A 20,721-nucleotide genomic window follows, 5' to 3' on the forward strand; every position below is an offset into this window, starting at 1 on the left:
GGAGTTAATTTTGCAAATTAACCACTATGACTCCACAGTCTGCACTGAGACATTCACTGGCACTTTCGGTTCATTGTCCTTGGACCCCTTCTGTCCAATTTCCAGGCCAGAATTGAAGTTTGAAAATTGCTGGTAGACTACTATAATCTCTATTTCAGGGAAAGTAAGAATGAGTGCCAATATGAAAGGAGAATCTCCCCTCCATACTCAGTAACTTTCTTCTTTATATAGATTGATAAAGCAGGCTTCTTTTGTAATTACTCACTCATTAGTGTAATTCAGTTGCTGGCACAGATCTTATTTAAGCCCCGTTGACATAAAATGGACTAGCCTCTATGACAAAAGTTCTATCCGCAGACAGATATATAAATATATTTCACTGCGATTAGATCTTCACGATAACTACAAAGTAAAAGGCTGTGAATTGTTATGTTACATTAGACATGAGAAAATTGAAGCTCTATTAGTTTAAATGACTTGTCTCGGTCAATCAGAGTAAAAGCAGCAGAGTTGAGACTCAAGCCCTGCTAGGTGTTCCACCTGCAAATACTATGCTCCTTCATCTATATTATGCAATCTCCTCTTCATTAATAGATAAGACAGTAAAAATAGTTATTTTACTGGTTGCCGTTGTGGCCAGAAGTTGACATTTCTCTGTTGAAAATTGTTCACACTGAATATACACCCTCTGAGAAGTTACTCTGGCATTGAATTAACCTGCACTGCTTTAACTTTTCCACTTTTTCCCCAACTTTTACATTAACATCAGAAACTAATAGCGATATTAAGGACATAAATGTAATCACGTATTTGAACATATTTCAAGGGCTACTGAAGAAGCCTCCTTATTTTAGGATAATTAACAGAGTTCCACTGGAGTTGTCTCAGTGTAGGAAGTTCTATAGCTAGTCTTCGTAGATTGGGGTTAGCAGTAGTCTTCAAACTTGGGGGTCACAGCATCCCAGAAGGGGCTCTTACTCTAGCCCTGGCTGATTCCAAAGATACAAGAATGTTTAATGCAAGAAACAGTTTTAGAAAAATGAGACAAATTATATTAAAATTTGCCTTAAGTTCACATTTATTTACGTGAACTCTTTGGCATAAGGCATTTAATGCTGTCTTTAAAAAACATGGATGTGAATAAGTGAAGTAAAACACATACAGGGAAAACGGATTCCAAGTTATTGCAGATAATTACTTTTCAGGTCAATTTTTATTTCTTTAAACCACTCACTTATCCATAGGAGTCAAGGCTTTGACTAACACAAAGTCTAACACTAGAATTTGAAAGCAGATTTTATTCATTTGCATAAAAGATAAAGCCTGCCACCAAGAAAGGATTTTGTCTTTCTTATAAAGAAGCCAACATTACCCTAAGCCATAATAAGTTTTGAACACTAGGTTTCTTGTTTGTAGATTGTATGACTAATATGAAAGACAATTACTAAATAGTATAAACTCAAGTTACATCCTTCTATCCTCTCATTTCTCAATATCTTCAAATAAAACAATGCCATTTTGGACACAGGCTAATGGAACTGGAATGTGCTTCAGGGCAAAGAACTTGGTAAGCAAGGAAAGTCATAAAATTATGCCTTTTTTTTTTAAATTAAGAGAGACTAATGATGCACTTTTCTGTTTAAGATATGCCAAAAATGAAATTAGAAGATGTGTTGTCTAAATTTTTACTCCTTCAGAAAGCGTTTATTTTTCTCATACTTTCTGTTTGAAGTGTGAGTACTATGGTGTCACTGAATTCAAAGCTGTTTTTATTTTTGTAATTTGCAGCTAAATCTGATCCCAAAAGATGGTTGTTAAGGATGAACATGGCTCTTTCCACTGAATTTTCAGTAAAATAATTATAATGGGGATAGATTGGTGGATTAACATAAAAATTAAAATACAAAATCCCCTTGTTCTTACATGGCAAAATAAGGTAAAATCTCTTATTCTTAACTGCCTTTTCCTGAAACAGTGTATAATTCCACCATTTGTTCTCTTTAAAAGAAAGATTTGGGCTAGAGAGAGACAGCTTAAACTCGTCTCATCTGCTTGCACCGCTCTCCAAGTAGGTAATTGCAGAAAGAAAAGACAATTCTTTGATCTCAGTGAGGTGCTAATTTGTAAGATTTTTGAGCTGTTTGGGCCTTAGGAAGCAGGGATCAGTACGTAAACAATGGCATTTATCTGGCAGCCTATTACTGACACATTACTATCTCAGTACTTATTCATTTACACTGGTGTTTGAAGACAGGACTATGTGTCAATAAAGGAATTAGACCAGACACCTCAGTCCATCAGGTTTATCTCAGTTTGCTGACAGGAACAGTAGGTGACATTAAGCAACAGAAAACACTTCAAAGTTTTCTATCCTTGGTTTTGCAATGAAGACAAACAACATTTACTGCTTTAGCAGCAACAAACAATGAGCGTAAGACTGCAGAGGGAAGATGAAAGAGCACACCAAATTATCAAACACAAAGCCTGCCCCTACCCCATTTCTACTCATCCCCTGAATTTCATTAGAGCGATTTTTTAAAAAGAGCTTCCAGTGATAAGTTGTGTTCATTTGGACCTCTTAGAAGACAACTCTCTTGAGAAGGACGGTAGGAAATGAATGAATAAGAAAATTTTACTTGACTATTCAGTAGCTACTTTTTTTTTCTTTTGACCAACTTTTCTTTTAAGTTCCAGGGTACCTGTGCAGGATGTGCAAGTTTGTTACATAGGGAAACGTGTGCCATGGTAGTTTGCTGCACAGATCAACCCATCACCAGGTATTAAGCCCGGCACCCATTGGCTGTTTTTCCCTCCCACCCGCCACAGGCCCCAGTGTGTGTTGTTGCCCCCGATGTGTCCATGTGTTCTCATCGTTAAGTTCCCACTTGTAAGTGAGAACATGCGGTGTTTGGTTTTCTGTTCCTCAGCAGCTACTCTTCATTAAATGTTTCAATATTCATTTATTTAAACATCTTTTCAATAAACAGTCAAGGTGTGTCCACTATAAACTAGACCTGAATAAAGATGATACTATTACTTTTACAGATTCCTGGAACTATGAAAGGTAACATGAAGTCATAATACAGCACCATTTTAGGCAAATGCAAGGTTGTATTTGAGGGGCTGTGGAAATAAGGTAGATGAACTGTGTCTCAGAGGGATTGCCAAATGCTCAAATGGATTGGGAAATGTTTTTCAATTAACATGTAAATTGAAAAACACTTGAAAGAAATACTTTCCTGCATCATCAAATAAAAATTCCTCTCAGATTTCTTCCTCTGTACATCTCAATTTGGAATGATTTACCAGTGTTTGGGTATGCTTTACATACAATTTTGTTAAAATTTTGAAATATAGATTAATTAGCTTATTCAGTAAATATTCATTGAATGAATGCTATAGCACTCCTTGTTCTAGCCCGACACAGTGCAGAGAACAAGACAGTCTAGATCCTTGTTTTTATGTGGGATGGAAAACAATGAACTGAAAATGTTGTGATGCTGAAAATTACATAAAGGGAAAGAACAAAGTGGTGGGATAAAGAGTGAATGGAAGGAGGTGGAAGTAACATTAATAAAATTGGTACTGTAGACTGAGTGGTCATGAAAAAAAACTGTAATGATAGGAAGTAATCATGAAGTAAAAGGAACATTTAGGCAGCGGGAAGAACAGATAGGACAATATATTGACATGCTGGAAAAACAAAGGGCTGGACAATATATTGACATGCTGGAAAAACAAAGGGCTGGTCTAGAGAAGGGATAGTGAACGAGGGAGAGAGTGAGGTAGCAGATGAAAGCTGGAGAGGAAAATGGGGGAGAGGCTATACTGAGGAAGGGAGGGGATATTAGGAGATGAAGGCATAGACATAAAGGAGATCAATTTGTAGGTGATTTCAAGTACTGGTAATAATTTTAGAACATACTCTATTTAGAAGGTATTCTAGTTTTGCTTAACCCATATGCAGCATTTGACCTTGTTAATTTCTCCTTCCTCATGGAAACCCTTTGCTGCTTGGCTTTCAGACACCACACTCTCCTGGTTACCTCCATCTTCACTGGCTGCCCCTTCTCAGCCTCCTTTGCTGGCTCTTCCTCATCTTCCAGTTTACAATGGAGTGTCTCAGGGCTCCGTCTTCAGACTTCTTCCCTTTTCTATTTACATTCACTTCCTCCATGATCTCACTCAGTCTCACGGCTTCAAACAACATCTGTAACAGAATGACTACCAAAATTATATTTCCAGCCTCTACCTCTCCTTTCAAATCCACATTTAAACATCCAACTGCTTACTTGGCATCTTGGCTTGGATGTGCAATCTTCATCTCGAATGCACCCATCCTAAAATCAAGTTTCTTGATATTCTCCCCTAAATCTCTTCTTCCCTTAGACTTCCTTATTTTAAGTAACGGCTGTTCCAGACTTTCAGTTGATCAGACTAAAAACCCTGGATCCATCCTTGCTCCCTCTGTGCCCCCTCCTCACAGATGCTGAGCATGTTTTTGGCTCACCCAGTTCTAACATTTCACCTAAAGTAGAGCAGTAGAGTTCTAAGTGGTCTCCCCACCTTGGCCTTTGTTCCCCTTCAGACAATCCTCATCGCAGTAGCCTGTGTTCCTTCTAAACCCTAAGCCAGAGCCTGTCTCTTCCCTGCTCAGCACTGTACTCAGAGTCTACAAGGACTCAGGCCCTCCCTAACCTAGACTCTGTCATCTCTCTAACATCATCTTGAATTCTCCCCACCTCTCTCACTCTGCTTCTTGCTGTTCCTGCACTTGCTTTTTCTGCTCCATGGAATGCTATTACCCTCAAACTCCACCTCCTTTCTGACTCACCTTCTTCAGGTCTTTACTGAAAAGGCATCTTCACAATAAGGCCTTTGCTGACAACTCTATTGAAAGTTGTAATGCCTCCAAACCCCATCTCCTTGCCTAGCTCCCTGCTTTATTTTTCTCCAAAGCATTTATCACTATTTAACATGCTATCTGATTCACTTTTTTTTGGTTTATTATCTATTTCCCTTCATTAGAGTGTAAGTTACATTTGGCAGGGATTTTTGTCTGTCTATTCACTGCCATCTCCCCAGCAATGAGAATAGTGCTAGGAACATACTAATCAGATACTAATATATGTCAAATTAAAAAGTGGGAATCTGTGCAAAAACTTAAAAGCAGGAGGTGACAAAGTCTGACTGTGCTTTGAGATGATCATTCTGACCACTCTGTAGAGAATGGATTGGGTGCAGCAGGGGTTGGAGTTGAAAACGTAAATAGAAACACCATTTAGGAAGCAACAGCAGTAGTCCAAGTAAGAGGTAATGGTAGCTGGGACTAAGTGATATTAGTAGAGATGAGGAGAAGTGGATGTGTCCAAAATTTGTTTAGGGGGCTGACTTAATAACATTTATAATTACTTTACAGCCAGAATATATCTGGTTATTTCTATGTTGAACACAGCTATACAGCTTCTCAACTCTGATTGCTTTTTCTCCTTATACAAAGAATACTCAAATGAATGCTAATAAACTGGTTCTTGTTGGAGAGAGTTTAGGCAATGATCTAAGATGATTCCTAGATTTTCAGCTTGAATTACCTGGTAGGTGAAGGTATCATTTACTGAGAGAGAGATAAGGGTAGGAAACAATTTTAGGAATTATTTCATTTGAGGTACCTCTTAGACATGGAATAAATGAGAAAAAGGCAATCGGTTATATAAACATACCCTACAGTAGAGAGGTCAACTATAGTGATACAAATTTGAAAGTCATAATGTGTAAATGGTTTTTAAAACTGTGGAACTAGATAAGCTAATGCAAGAAGAAAATCAAGATGGAAGAGAAATGAGGGTTCTGGAACATACCAGCATCTAGAAATTGAACAGAGGAGTCCAGCCAAAGAGGCTGAGAAGGAACATTCTGGAAGCAAGGCATTTATTGAGAGGAAATTTTATTCCCCTCATTAGTAAACATGAATTACAAAAAATAGTAATTATTGTATTTTGAATTTTGTATTTAGAAAATGGTAATTTGTTTTTTCTCATTATCTTTCATTTTGCTTCTTCCCACAAAGCCTAAAAGGACTAAAATATTTGCTATTTTGTCCTCATAGAAAAAGTTTGCTGACCCTGCTTTAGACTATTTTTTTTAACACAAGGTCTCTGTCACTCAGGCTGGAGTGCCGTGGTATGATCACAGCTCACTGTAACCTTGACTTCCCAGGCTCAAGCAATTCTCCCATCCCAGCCTCCCAAGTAGCTGGGACTGCAGGTGCACACCACCATGCCTGGCTAATTAAAAAAGAAAACTTGTAGAGACAGGGTCTCCCTATGTTGCTCAGGCTGTTCTTGAACTCCTGGCCTCAAGTGATCCTTCTGCCTCAGCCTCCCAAAGTGCTGGGATTACAAGTGTGAGCCACTGCACCCAGCCTAGGCTAATTCTTTCACATTGCTGAAAGATAAACTGAGACCTGGAAATTTTAGCTTGCTTTTCAGGGTTACCCAGAAGGAGATCTATGACTCAAAGCCAAGCCTGAACGTCTGGTTGCATTTCTATTCCAATATGCCATTCTGTATCTCTGTTGTGTACACAATAGGCTAGCAAGTATTTATCTCATAAAATATGAAAGAAACTTAATTATATTATTGAAATGTTTTTTCAATAAAATACTTAATAAAGGCAACAACATTCCAATAGCAGAATATACTTGATTAATAGGATGTAATTTAGTGTTAATTAAAAGACAGCCATTTGACTTATTTAATTTAAATTCAATTGAGAGAAAGCTATCTGTCGGACTGAACTTTAAAATTTTTTTAAATAGTGTAAAGGATTATGAAAATTACCCAAGTAATTAATGTCAATGAATGGTGTGCAATCCTAAATGTTTAGATAGGTATCTTTTCTTGCTTGTACCTCAAACCAGAGAATTAATAATAGGTACCAGGTAAGGTGGGAAATCATTTTGGGCTTGGGAATTAGTAGTTGGTACCATTCTTTTCTGTCGTTCTACATTCTCCAAATGTCTTCATTCCTCACACACTCAAAACTTACAAATTTCCCATAACCACATTTCTCAAACATTTACCATTAATTTTTCTGTATTGTTGTTAAATGCACACAGCATAAAATGTGCCATCTTAATAATTTTTAAGTGTAGAATTCAATAATGGTAAGTATATTCACGTTGTTGTAAAGCCAATCACCAGAAACTTAATTTTGAAAACTGAAACTCTATACACATTAAGCAATGACTCCTCACTTTTTCTTCCCACTAGTCTCTGGCAACCACCATTCTGTTTTCTGTTTCTATGAATTTGATGGCTCTAGTTATCTAATATAAGTGGAATCAAACAGTATTTATCTTTTTGTGACTGACTTATTTCATGAATGTAATGTCCACAAGGTTTATCCATATTGTATCACAGGTCAGAATTTCTTTCTTTTTTAAGGCTGAATAATATTCCGTTGCATGTATTAAATATACATCATATATTGTTTATCCATTCATCTCTTGACAGACATGTAGGTTGCTTCCGCCTCCTGGCGATTGTGAATAATGCGGCCATGAACATCGGTGCACAACCATTTCTTTTATAACCTGGATTACATGTCCTCAACTCTCACTGCTTTTCTCCTCAGAGCATTTAAACTATTTTTCATGATATTTTTGACTCATGAGAATGATCTTTAAAGAAATGAAGAAAAGGCACCTCTTCATTAGGAGTGTTAAGCAAGTGTAGGAAACCCTCCCTGTAAATGTCTTTTTTTGCTACCTTGACTAAGATTGGGGTACCCATCCCTGGACCATTCTAAAAACACAATACTATTGAAGAAAGTATGGAAAGAGAAAGGGGCCCAGCATCAAGAAACACATGTATAGGCTAATTGGGTAGATTTATTAGCACGTGGTAGAAACATGTATAGGCTAATTGGTAGATTGGGTAGATTTATACCTGAGTCCCCAGGAAGCTATTGCAGGAAGACACTTTTAATAAATTGCCCATGTTTAGTAGTTGGCTGCAGGCAGGGCACAGTCTTGAGCACCTGGCTAGGGAACCAAAAGTTAGACCAATGTGCTTAGAAAGTAACAAAACTGTACATTTTTATAAGTACAGCATTCATTATAAGCAAAACTTATAAAACTTTGTAAATCTGAATTTATTATGAACTAGCCATAGATGAAGCCTCTTTGTGATTAGAAAGATGTGAATTTGAGTCTTGGCCCTCCTGCTAGCTATGACTTTTGACAAACCACTGAGCTACACTGAGCCTCCTATTCCTCACCTCTTATACAGAAATAATAATGCCTGCCTTGTGGGCTTATTTTGAGTACTGCAATACAGATAACATTCAGTAAATGGTAGCTCTTTTTTCTGCTTTGATATCTACAATTGTTAATGATAGAGGCTGAAGGTCAGGCTAAGGAAACTCTTCTTTTTTGCATGGGAACACACAAATTATCAATGCAAAAGAAAAATTTTAGTATTAGTAAAAATTGAAGTCCTTCTAACTTAACATACACATACATGGAATCACAGATGTTACAAAAATGTATCCATTATAAATGTCTTTTCTTCTGAAACTTTAGATGCTAAACATAGGTACTCTTGAAAAAATACACATATTCCAGGTTTGTGAGTAATTCAGTATTTATAAAGCTGGTATTTAGACATTAATGCCATTTGGAGAAATGGTACTTTTCATTCTGTCTGTGCTTGGATTAATGTTATGCATCAGAGTCTAAGAATCCCCTAAATAAATACCATATATTTCTGAATGTTGACTTTCTGATTCTGCAGCCAATCCTTTTAATGAATTTCAATGCACAATTCAGAGTCAGCATCCTATTTCCTAAAAGCCCATAGTCAAATTGTGGACAGAGTTTCCTTAATGTGTTGAGGGTCCTAGTAAGGCACATACAGCTTATTAGTTGCTAATTGCTCCTATTCAGGAATGAATATTACTCAGGTTTTTTTTGTTTTCTTTTGTTTTGTTTTTTTGAGACAGCATCTTGCTCTGTCCCCCAGGCTGGAGTGCAGTGGCACAATCTCGGTTCACTGTAACCGCCGCCACCCGGGTTCAAGCAATTCTCCTGCCCCAGCCTCCCAAGTAGTTGGGATTATAGGCATATGCCACCACGCCTGGCTAGTTTTTGTATTTTTAATAGAGACGGGGTTTCATCATGTTGGCCAGGCTAGTCTTGAACTTCTGACTTCAGGTGATCCACCCGCCTTGGCCTCCCAAAGTGCTGGGGTTACAGGCGTGAGCCACGGCACCTGGCCTCAGAGTATTTTTAAGAGAACGGTAAACACGAGTGTAGGAAAATGCAGGGAAATGACCCTTGAAAATGTAAATTTCTCTGGACCTGCTGTCCATGTCTCTGCTCCTGTGTCTCCTTACAACAAATGTTTCAACCTTTTGGAGGAACAGAATGGATACAGATTACCTGTTCCATGTTCGTCAAGAATGGGGAAGTATTTTTATGGGGAATGTTGATTCTCATACACTTCAAGTCCAATTAATCACCTATCTACATCGTAAGAGGGAAGGCTGCCTTGATCATCAATGAACTATATTCCTTTACGGGTATTCAGGTATTGTCTAAGAAACTGAAAGGGGCAGAATGGGACTTCATAAATAAATATGTTTATCCAACATATGTGTGTTGAACACCGGCATGTGTTCCAACACCATGGTGAGACACAGTGATGTCTAGCCTGAAGTCCCATCCCAAAGTTTCTTAGTATTATGAGAGAGAAGATATACATAATTATAGCTAATACTTATTGGGCACTTACTAAGGACATTTACATATATTAATTTGTAATCTGCACAACAAGCTTTGAAGTTGGTACTATTAGTCTTCCCCCTCCCCATAATATTGAGGCAGCAAGGATTAGTCCTTGCTCAGGGTCACATAAATAGCCAGGAATTAAATCTCAGGAAATTTGACCCTTCAAAACATAGTGATTCTCTTGCACACACACAAAAGCACTGTGGCAAAAAGTGACGGATATCAGAACATGGGAAGATATATTGAAATTGGGTTTCAGAAAAGGTATCCAGAAGGCTGACCTTCAAATGGGGCGTTGAATATTAGATAAGACCTGGATGTGAGGAGGAAAGTGAGGAACTGGAAAGGTTGGTAAAAGCTCAAGGTCTGTAACGATATAGAAATTGCTATGGAGCATAGCATGCATGAGAGATTGTTGGTCGTGAAGAGGCAAGTTGCTCCAGCCCATAGAAGACTGTGAAATGCAAGAGTTAATGATTATTACTTTATTTGGTAGGTAAAGGGCAGCCAGTGAAAAAATTCTCAACAGAAAATGGACATATTTTGAAGTGGTTCTTTAGGAAGATTAAGCTATATGTTTGCAGATGGAATTAGTGGAGAGACAGACTGAAGGCAGGGAAAAGTCAGGATGCTATTGCTTACTTAAAAGTTAAAATCCTAACTTAAAAGTTAGGATTGCTATTGCAAAGAATAATAAAGGTTTAAGCTAGAACATTGTTAATGCAGACTGAGAAAGAGATGGATATCAGAAAATACAGATGAGATACAGTATCAACAGAACTGAACACAGTAGCAGATTTCAGCAGAACAGTTCCTGAAAGGAGCCTCGAAAGATGTACTTGGTTTTTATTAGGTAGAAAGGAGGTAGGCAAACATTCTTAGTGGAGAAAATAAGCAAATATTAGTTTCTGTCTTTCTTCAACTATTTTGAGAATACCCAGCCTTCAGAATCCTACCCTGGCACTGACTAGGATTTCTGTCGCATCAGTCTTGACCTCCCCTAAAATGATTATGAGATATCCAGTGGGTACTCATTATAGATCTGACGATTTTCAAATGGAGAGAATAACTGTGGATTATTGGAAGTTATATATTCATGTCTCCTACATAATGAAATGATTTTTAACGCTGAATCAGTGTTGGGTTTTTTTAATTTCTCTTTTTTTTCCTTTTATTAAAATCAGAAAAGTCTTTCAGAATGATTACTGATTCAGATATTTTAAGGGATTAAAAGTTTTTTTCTTACAGATTAACACTGTTCTACTGTTAGAAGTTAAAAGAAATCATGTAACTATGGCTAATATTTATCCTACACAGATTGCTTTTATGAAAGCATCTTTGTGTGTGTAAAAGTGCTCAAAATTGGGAAAATACTTATACATTAGCCACCTGGTTACAGTGGCTACAGAATATACAAGCATATAAAGGCTATTTTATGTATTTTACATTTTTAAAATAACATCTATTACTTGTGGTTAGTGATCTTTCATTGCCTTTAATTTGTGGACACTTTCTAACCACCACTTGTGCGTCTTCAGGGAGCAAACCCTTTCACAGAAACTTTTATTTGCCACCATGAAGACTGTGAGGATAGAGAGACAATTCAATATTTATCCTGTGTTTAACAACATCCTTTGAGAGTTGAAGCAAGACTTTCAAAATGTAAAACCGTAGAAGAAAATAATCCTCAAATCCAACAACCCCCTAGAATTCTGTGGAGAATGGGACAAATGCGGCTGTTCCAAGTACATCAAGTCTAGGAGGTACTTCCCAGCATATTTGACAAAAGAATGGCTTGAAACAATGTAACCCCAGAAAAATAAAGTAAAGCTCTAAGGGAAAAAATAAAGACTATTGGAGTGTATTCTTATGAGATATAGACTTATTCTCACCCAGTCGTCTGTGTCTCAGTAAAGTCATGGGCCTGACAAAGTCATCTCTTCCATTTTCTAAGTGCAGGACACAGACAGACATTGTACCTTGCTGAATTCCAGTCTTTCCACATGTAAATTAAAGAAAATTATACCTGATTGACTCACATATATCATGGGGTACTGTGTGGGTCAGAATCAAAATAAGATAAGGTATGTTTTATAAACTGTGACATATTATACATAGGTAAGATGTTATTATCTTGAAATGTAGTTGATAACATATTATACATAGGTAAGATGTTATTATCTTGAAATGTAGTTGATAATACCCTATCTTTTCTACCTTGTAGACAGGTTGTAAAGACAGATATGGTAACAGATACCAAAACTAAAGGCTTGGAAAGAAAATATATAATCTCTCATTACCTTTTATTTAATTTTATTAACATAGTAATAATGAAGAAATCCCATCTGTTTTGGCCTTCACTCTGTGGGAAAAAACTGAAGTGCTGGATTGATTTTCTTTTGACTCAAATAGAAGACTTAAATCTGGAAAAACTATACTTTAGCAAGTTGAGGATATATGACTAGGCTATATCTATAACAAGGGGTGTTTAATTGTATATTCTTTCAGCATATTCCTACCTTGAAAGTGTAAAGGTATCATTTTTTTCTTTAAATGGAAGGCTAGGACTCAGACTTTCATCCCTGAACTTGTTAAAGACATGCCGTTTCAAACTGTAGTGCTTTGTTGATTCTGAAGAATATTCAAACATTTAATAATGGAGGCAAATTTGTTCCTATGACCTGCCCTTTAAAGTTCTCTATCCTGCTGGTTCCCAACAGAAACAGGTTCAATGCCAAGTAAGAGACTCAGAACAAAGCAACTTAAAATCAAAGCGGGGAGTAATTACATTTTTCATATTTTTATTTGTTCATTTTTCAGCGAAAGGCAAATAGCTAGATTATGTGCTGTCAAGTTTAGAAGCTCAATTAATTTTTAGATCAAGGCAAAGTACAGCATTTCAGTAAAAAATATTCATTGTTATTGTTTCTCACTTACATGCTGAGTTGAATCACCTTAAAAGACATCAGCATAATATGGATGTTTGAAGACTCTTGAGATTCCTAAAGAAAAGAAAATGGGCTCAAAACAAAGAAAGTGCACTGATTTTAACAGGGTCCACATCAGCCATTCTGTTGATGCAGTTTTAACAATGATTACAAGAAGGTGCTCAGGGACTTAGTTGTACATATATTAGAATTATAAAAGAGTGGCACTAAAACATTTTGGTTGAAGAAATCACTTCTTACTGTATCTGTAAGTTTAAAAGACTCTCCTCTTTAATATCAAGTAAGTAAACAAAATATTGGATATTTGATTATGATATCGTGAAGTTTGCCCAGGGATAATAAATTAATAGTGAGATAATATTTTAAATCCTGCCATCCTTTAATTGAGGTAGCAGCTAGACTTTAGAAATTCACACAAGAATGTAGATTGCAACATAATCAAATTTCTAACTTTTGAATTCAAAAGTCTAGCCATGACCATAAGACAAAAGATTAGTAAGAAGAAAATCAGAGGAGTAAGTGGAAGCTCGTGTTCTCTGTCCCCTTGATTTCTCTATAGAGAACAACGTGAGTTGGTAAAGAAAAGAGTCAGAGGGAAACAGAACCTTCCAAAGAGCTACAGTACTTTGCCTCTGTCTCAGAGTTAAATAACTATGGGAGGGAATAGCAGACATGTTTGGGAGACCTGAAAGCAGAAGAAAACTGTTTCCTCTTTCCTAAGTGAGCCTGGAAATGACTGTGCTGCATCTAGGACAAAGGGCTTGAGCTGTCCCACAGAGTCCCCTGCATCTAGGACAAAGGGCTTGAGCTGTCCCACAGAGTCCCCTGCATCTAGGCTTGGAGTGGAAGTAGTAGAATGGTTCCATTGCATTCAAGAGCAGCTAGGAGTTGATGAGGTCTTTTAGAGGCAGCCCCGGCAAAGTACCTGTAGCCTCAGTGTGGAAGAGAAGTAGCAGAAAATCCTGCTATCAATGAAAGTAGCACTAAGTTCAACAAGATAGCTGGTAGATGTGAATAGCCCTTTCTATTGGAAATATAATACAATCCTCCGTGCTCTCCTCAAAATACTTTGGTGCTATGGAAATCTAGCTCTAGGTACTACAGCTCCAGGTACTAAATACTAGGTCTGATGGGTGAGTTTAGAAATTGCCTGAGATCAAGTTTCTATCATCTGGCATTATGAGAGCTTGCAAAGTTCACAAAGAGAAAAAAGAGACTTTGCATATTTGCTCCTTATTTGAAATTTACATACGACAAATTACATTTCTCATAATAAACTAGGGAATATGTAAGCCCTGGGCCTTTCTGGAAACACTCCTCTAGCTTCCTTCCCAATTCTTCATTCCTTGGGTTTGAGTTCTCTGTAGCTCACCGCCAAATCACTTTCTCTTTATCGTTACCCAGAAGCCTGTCTAATTCAAGCAATGGGTCAGACTCCTGTCTTCATGGTAGCTTTTATGATAACTTTATTTGATCATATCTACTCGAGTAAAACTCTTAATATACTTTAATAGCTTATGCCTTTTTCAAGGTACCATATTACCTTCAGCAAGCGGAAGAATCAGACATGTTGATGGAGACTTGTCATCATATGAGTATTTTAAATAGTTTGTAGTTACTACCCTCCGAGTCACGCCCTTTCTCTACCTTGATTGGCTGAGTTTGTGCCTAAACATGAGTAGTCACACTCAACATACCAGAATGTCTTTAAAGGATATGTTGAGAAATTTCTTGCCTCCTCTTCCTTTTTCCTCCACCTATAACCCAAGTGCATATTACTGCCACACTCCCGTTCAACACACCTCTACTTCAGCTTGCTTCCTTCAGAAACTGGGTTTCCTTATATAACTTCTTTGTGACAAAACTTCTGTTTTTTTTTTTTTTTATTAACACAATATTCATTTTTTAACTTTTCATTCCAGCTGTTTGGCTTGGAGGAATCCTCAGAACCTAAGGAAAAATGAAGTCTCAGTCCTATAAGTTGAGTGAAGTACAGTGTTCCTTTGAGCTACCAAATTGTACTAGTTAACCTAAAGTGACCTCTCTGGTTTTTAAGTGGCCAATTTAAACCACACTCTATAAAAGGGACCATACTATATAGCTTGAGTAAACTTTGAGAGTGGTGTCTATAATTAGAATGCTATACTGAAATGACTTGCTGGCATGTTGTCATCTGTGCATACTGAATACATTTCCATAAAATTGTTTCAGTTAATTTTTCTTTGGGTTCCATCGTGGGGGGCCTGCAATTCACTGCCCTTGTACTTCTTCCACTGCCAATGAGTCCCTGTGAGCACCAGCACGTCACTGAGATCTTCTTAGCTACATGAGTGGTCTGCCCATGGTTTTTTTCCCATGCTTGTGTTGGGTAGGGGTGGCGGGGAAGGGAGAGAGTGGGAGATGGGAGAATCAAAGTTTTAAAAAAAGAAATCTAAGTGTTGTTTTAAGCATTAATGCTAAGCTCCAGATATACCTCTTTCTCAGGGTGGTGTATTCTGCAACCAAGAATGCTGAACATTTAAAAATGAAGGTCAGGAAAAAAAAAACTATGTCCTCATTTTAAAAAGTTTCCCATCCACTATTATTTCACTTCCCCCTGTCTTTGGTCACACTGGCCACTGCTTTAGCATAGGGATTGAAAAGGTTTGTAAGTAAAGCCTTATGAGGTCTCAGCTGTAACTACTCAACTCTGCATTTGAAGCTAGAAACCAGAGATGACATGTAAGTCAATAGGCATAGCAGTATTCCAATAAAACTTTATTTGTGGGTACTGAAATTTGCATTTCATATAATTTTAACGTGATAAAATATTTTTGATTTTTTTCATCTTCTTAGTAATGTAGAAGCCATTCTGAACTTACAGGGTATAGGAAAACAGCAAGAGGGATGGGTTTGGCTCTCAGGTCACAGTTTGCAGACCTCTGCTTCAGCACTACCTAGGTATGGAGAATCATAGTCACTTCCTTGGCTCAGCATAAAAACAACTGTTTGTTGTATAACTTCAACTTGACTATTCCCTCCAGCCACAGCCAAACATCATGGATGAGGAGGAGTTTTCATTCATCCTTCAAATGCTTCCATTTCTTAGCTTCCAACAGCTTCTATAATGCAGCAGGAAAAGTTCTCAGCTACTTACAGCCTATGCTGGTGCCTCTGGGTGTCCCAGACACCAGATCTGATTATTACCACACGACTCCAATGTCATTCATGCAGGCCAATTTGCTTTGGCCATCTAAAAAAAGCTGCCTCCGTCTGTCTCTGTGGGTAAATTCTGTAGTGGAAATGAGCAGGCCTTTGCTTTCAGAACACAAGCCCAGAGGGCACTTTTGGCACTGGGACTCTTGCAGAGAGCGCCAAACCACAGCTGTGAAAGGAGTGTGAAGGGGGATGTCTGCAACGGCCCAGGAAATAGCCACCCAGCTGGAAAGGGATGTCAGGAAGTGAGACAGCTTAGGGACAGACCAGGCCTCAGAGGAGTGTGAGCAGCTGGCACTGGTACCCTCTTTTAACTTGCTAGCATGATGTGAGACTCCAGGCCTCCGTGACTGCCACTGACTCACTTTCCCTTCCTTGGCAATCCATTCAACCCTCTACTTCCCCAGCATTACCCGGTTCTAACTAGAGAAACGGAGTGTGCCAGGTTCTAGATGATACTTCCTCTTCTTGGTCCTGGAGAAATGAATATTTATCCTTTGAAAACAAAAAAAGACTCTTTTCATACCTTTGACTCCGATTGTCAATATCCATTTGCTTTCAAAATTTCATCGCAGAAATCTTTCCCAGTTGCTTCTCTGCTCTTATTCTCACTTCCTTTTCTCCATACCTACAGAATGTTACATATGTCTATATATGCATTCAGCTTTTGCAGCACTGTGATTTGTAATATAATTTTGGTTTTCATGGCCATCTCTTCTAGATTATTAGAGACCATGGGACAGGAACAGTGATTTATATTCTTTGTATCACGAATTATCCCTCATATATTGTTCTGCACATAGTGGATCATCCGTTAGTCCATTTCGTTAATGAAATGTGTAGGGGAGCTTTTCTGAAGATGCCAATGCTGGGCAGGCTGTCATTGTTCACACATTTACCTTTTCTCTAATAGTTGCTGATGTCTGCATTCTCTTCATACCATTCCACTGGTGCACTTTTTGTCACAAGATGTGAGGATGATCTGGCTGCAACAATCATTACCCCACTAATCTCTAGTGCCAATTTGATGGAACTGGCTATTAGGATTTGCCACTATTTGCCTTTTTTTCTTTAGCCATTGTCTCTATCAACTAAATATAATACATATATCTACACACATATTCTATTTATTTCAATCACCTATTTCCTTTAAGGCCATAAAATATAATAATCCATAATTATATCACAAAAATGATCACTGCTAACATTTTAACACCAAATTCTTTATTCTGCTTCAGCCTTTATTTTTAATTATCTTCTCAAAATATTTACTAATGTACTATTTTTTGAGGAGATCAATAGATTCAGAGTTATATATCAAATAAGCCAGTCCAGAAATTCTATTGGCGGATAGAAAATAACTATAGGTGTGACATAAATTAATTTGTTTTCTTATGAGTGTATTTGTTTTATTTATAGCAAGGAATACTGATTCTTCATCTGTACTGATAATAAATACTTTTCTTACTACATATGTTAACTTAAGTAAAAAAAGTCACTTGACATGCGGACACAGCAAAAGCCATCGAGAATGATAAGGTGAATTGTTCAAGTTTGGGACACGCTGTCTGAATTTATCACTGACTTATACACTGTACAAGGCACCATGCAAGGCACTGAAGTAGAGTCATGGGTGAGTAAGACATGGGTTCGTCTACTAAAGCATTCAAGAGATTTCTCACTGTGATGTTGTAAAACAGCTGCACACCATGCTTTCTGAGGCAAATATTTTCACCTCTACTATGAAATAGTAAAATAGAAGCTAGATGTTCAATAATAATCAATGTGCTGTAGAGTAGCTTGAAAGGTCTTTGAGGCTAGTCTTCTTTCCTAATTAACACAGCTCAAATGTGGCACTTGGGTGGCTTGGTCATGAAATTTTGATAGTGTAATTTTGGCAGGGAATGGCAGTGGTCCAGGTTCCATGGTTTTACAAGTTCTGCAGCATTTGTGAAATTGTGGCTTACTGAGATAAGGGGAGATAGACTGTAGTGTAAATTAGGTTGCGCTGAACAGACAGATAGTATAATTGGCAATCACATTGTTAGCGACTACCAGCACCTCTGAGGCACTTGGTCTTTTTGAGGGAGTAGAAGGAGGGTAGAGAAACTGAACTCATTAGTTGGCTTTAAAATCTATTACTTGTAAAATGGTGCAGCCACTATGGAAAGCACAATGGCAGTTCCTCAAAAAAATTAAAATAGAATTATCATATGATCCAACAATTTCACTTCTAGGCATGCATGCAAAAGAAATGAAAGCAGGGACTTGGACAGATATTTTTACATCATGTTCATGGCACCATTATTCACAATATGGAAGCAACCCAAGTGCCCATTGACTGATAAATGGACAAAATGCAGTATATACATACATACCATGCAATATTATTCAGCCTTACGAAGGAAGGTAACTATGACACATGTTACACATGGATAAACTTAAAGACATTATGTGGAGTGAAATAAGCCAGTTGCAAAAGGAAAAATACTGTGTGATACTACTTATGTGAGGTACCAAGAGCAGTCAAATTCACAGAGACAGAAAGTGGAATAGTGGTTGCCAGGGGTTGGGGGAGGAAAGAACGGGGGGTTATTGTTTAAGGGGTATAGAGTTTGTATTTGGGAAGTTAAAAAGTTCTGGAGATAGATGGTGGTGATGGTTGCACAACAATGTGAAGGTACTTAATGCCGCTGAACTGTACACTTAAAAATGGTTAAAATGGGCAGGTGCGGTGGCTCACACCTGTAATCCCAGCACTTTGGGAGGCTGAGTCAGGTGGATTACCTGAGGTCAGGAGTTTGAGACTAGCCTGGCCAACATGGTGAAACCCCATCTATACTAAAAACACAAAAATTAGCCAGGCGTGGTGGTGCACACTTCTAGTCCCAGCTACTCGGGAGGCTGAGGCAGGAAAATCACTCGAACCTGAGAGGGAGAGCAGTTGAGATCGTGCTACTATACTCCAGCCTGGGCGACAGAGTGAGACTCTATCTCACAAAGAAAAAAAATGGTTAAAATGGTAAGTGTTGTTATGTATATTTTATCACAATTTAAATAAGAATTAAAGAAAAGAATCTAGTTTTCCTAACTTTTTCTTCTTAGAGTAGCTCTCTCCTGTGTTCCATGTGTGAACACAGTCTCTGCCAGTGGTCCACATTGTACAGCAGGCCAGATGCAATGCATGTGTATGACAAAGGGGTCATGTTCCAGATTGAGTTTTTGTTTTTCTATTTTATAGTAACCCCATAACAAACCCTTTGCTTCCAGGTAGCTTTACGCCTGCTGGAATCTATTTCTTTGAAATGGAAAGTTTCACCACAGTACAAGTGTAACATTTTGTCTTTGCTCCTTGAAATGTTGTAAGCCACAGTTTAACAGGCAAACAATGGTGGAGGCCAATGAAATTACCCTTGGACAAAGGGTCTGCTGAGCAGTGTACTCTTGCCTCTACCATCAGTTTCCTTCATGAAATGAGCCAAACATTGACTGAGGCTCAGAGTGGAAAAGAATTTGTCCAAATTGGGCTCTAATGATAAAGAAGTATAAAGGAAAAAAAATTCCTTGGGAAAATGATGCTGTTCCCTTCAGTTTTTGTAGACTATTTCCTATAATCTGCCTTGTGGCTTACCTTGCACTAAAGGAAAGCAATCCTTTCCTGTTAACATAACAAATAAAGACAAATCAGCAGGCTACTTAATGTGATGGTGAAGCATGGGCTCTGAAGTCAGTCTGCTTGTATCCCAGTCTTACCACTAGCTGAGTGATCTAGGGCCTAGTTATATAACCTCAGTTTCCTTATATGTAAAACAGGATGATAGTAATGGTATCGACCCCATAAATTTGCTGTATGGATGAAATGAGTTATTATTTGTAAAGCACTTAAAGCAGAATGTGGTACCTAGTGTGGACTATATAAATACTCACTATTATTATTAGCTCCAGCATGCAGAGATAAACTCTCCAGGGCTGCTTGAAGGGTACAATGGCATCCTCATTACTCACTCAGGATGATGTGATGGAGCATGCACTTACAAGAGTTGGACAACTCATATTTCAGCTCAGGTGCAACCATTTATGCACTGTGTGACCTCAAACAAGTCACCTGAATACTTGAGCCTGAGTTTCATCACTACTAGAATTAGCAGTAAAAGAAACTGCCTTTTTCAGTCTCTTAATGTATAACTGTATGCATGCAAGTTGTAAAGGCTGTAATATTTCTGTTAGAATTATTGTCGTTTCTTCTCTGTTTCTTTTACCTCTGGCCTGAAAGAAAGCAGAAAGAAAACCTTTATTTTAAAAACATAATAGATATTTTAAATGATAGAAGTGGTATATATTTAATATACAAAATATGAAAAATAAGGAAAAGTATCTTAAAAATTCATTATTTTACACCTTAGAAAAAGCCACTATTAACATTATGCTCTTTCTTAGTTACAATAATGTGTCTTAATGCTTAAGGTTTCTGTGTAGTTTTTTTCTCTTCTCTGGGGCAAGATCGCAGTTGAGAAGGCCTATATATGAAAAAAATTAAATGCTCTTGATTTTTTAAAGCTTCATTTTGTATAAGAAAAGGGAAGATTTTATGTTCAGACTTATTGCTACAGGAAGAAAATTATAATAATTTGGCTATGTTTACAATGTCATATGAGAAGTAATTTCAAATATGCCTAATTCCATGGTATACCAAAAAATTAAAAATGGCTTTAATTTAATGTATTTTATTTCACTAATACTATGTAAACCTGGGTAAAGAAGATAATGAATTATAAAGTTCTACAGTAA

General features: G+C 37.5%; 1 long non-coding RNA gene across 1 annotated transcript; it reads right to left on the reverse strand.

Moving 5' to 3' along the window:
* Nucleotides 1-348: 348 nt before the first annotated feature.
* LOC130540534 (uncharacterized) lies at nt 349-19,997 on the reverse strand. Its single transcript, XR_008954525.1, has 4 exons — nt 19,861-19,997; nt 12,728-12,792; nt 4,047-4,210; nt 349-989 (listed from the first exon to the last, which is right to left on the reverse strand). It is a non-coding gene; the product is annotated as an uncharacterized LOC130540534 (long non-coding RNA).
* Between the last annotated feature and the right edge of the window lie 724 nt (nt 19,998-20,721).

This window comes from Pan paniscus, chromosome 8 (genome assembly GCF_029289425.2).
Source record: "Pan paniscus chromosome 8, NHGRI_mPanPan1-v2.0_pri, whole genome shotgun sequence".
In the NCBI taxonomy this organism is placed as follows: Eukaryota; Metazoa; Chordata; class Mammalia; order Primates; family Hominidae; genus Pan; species Pan paniscus.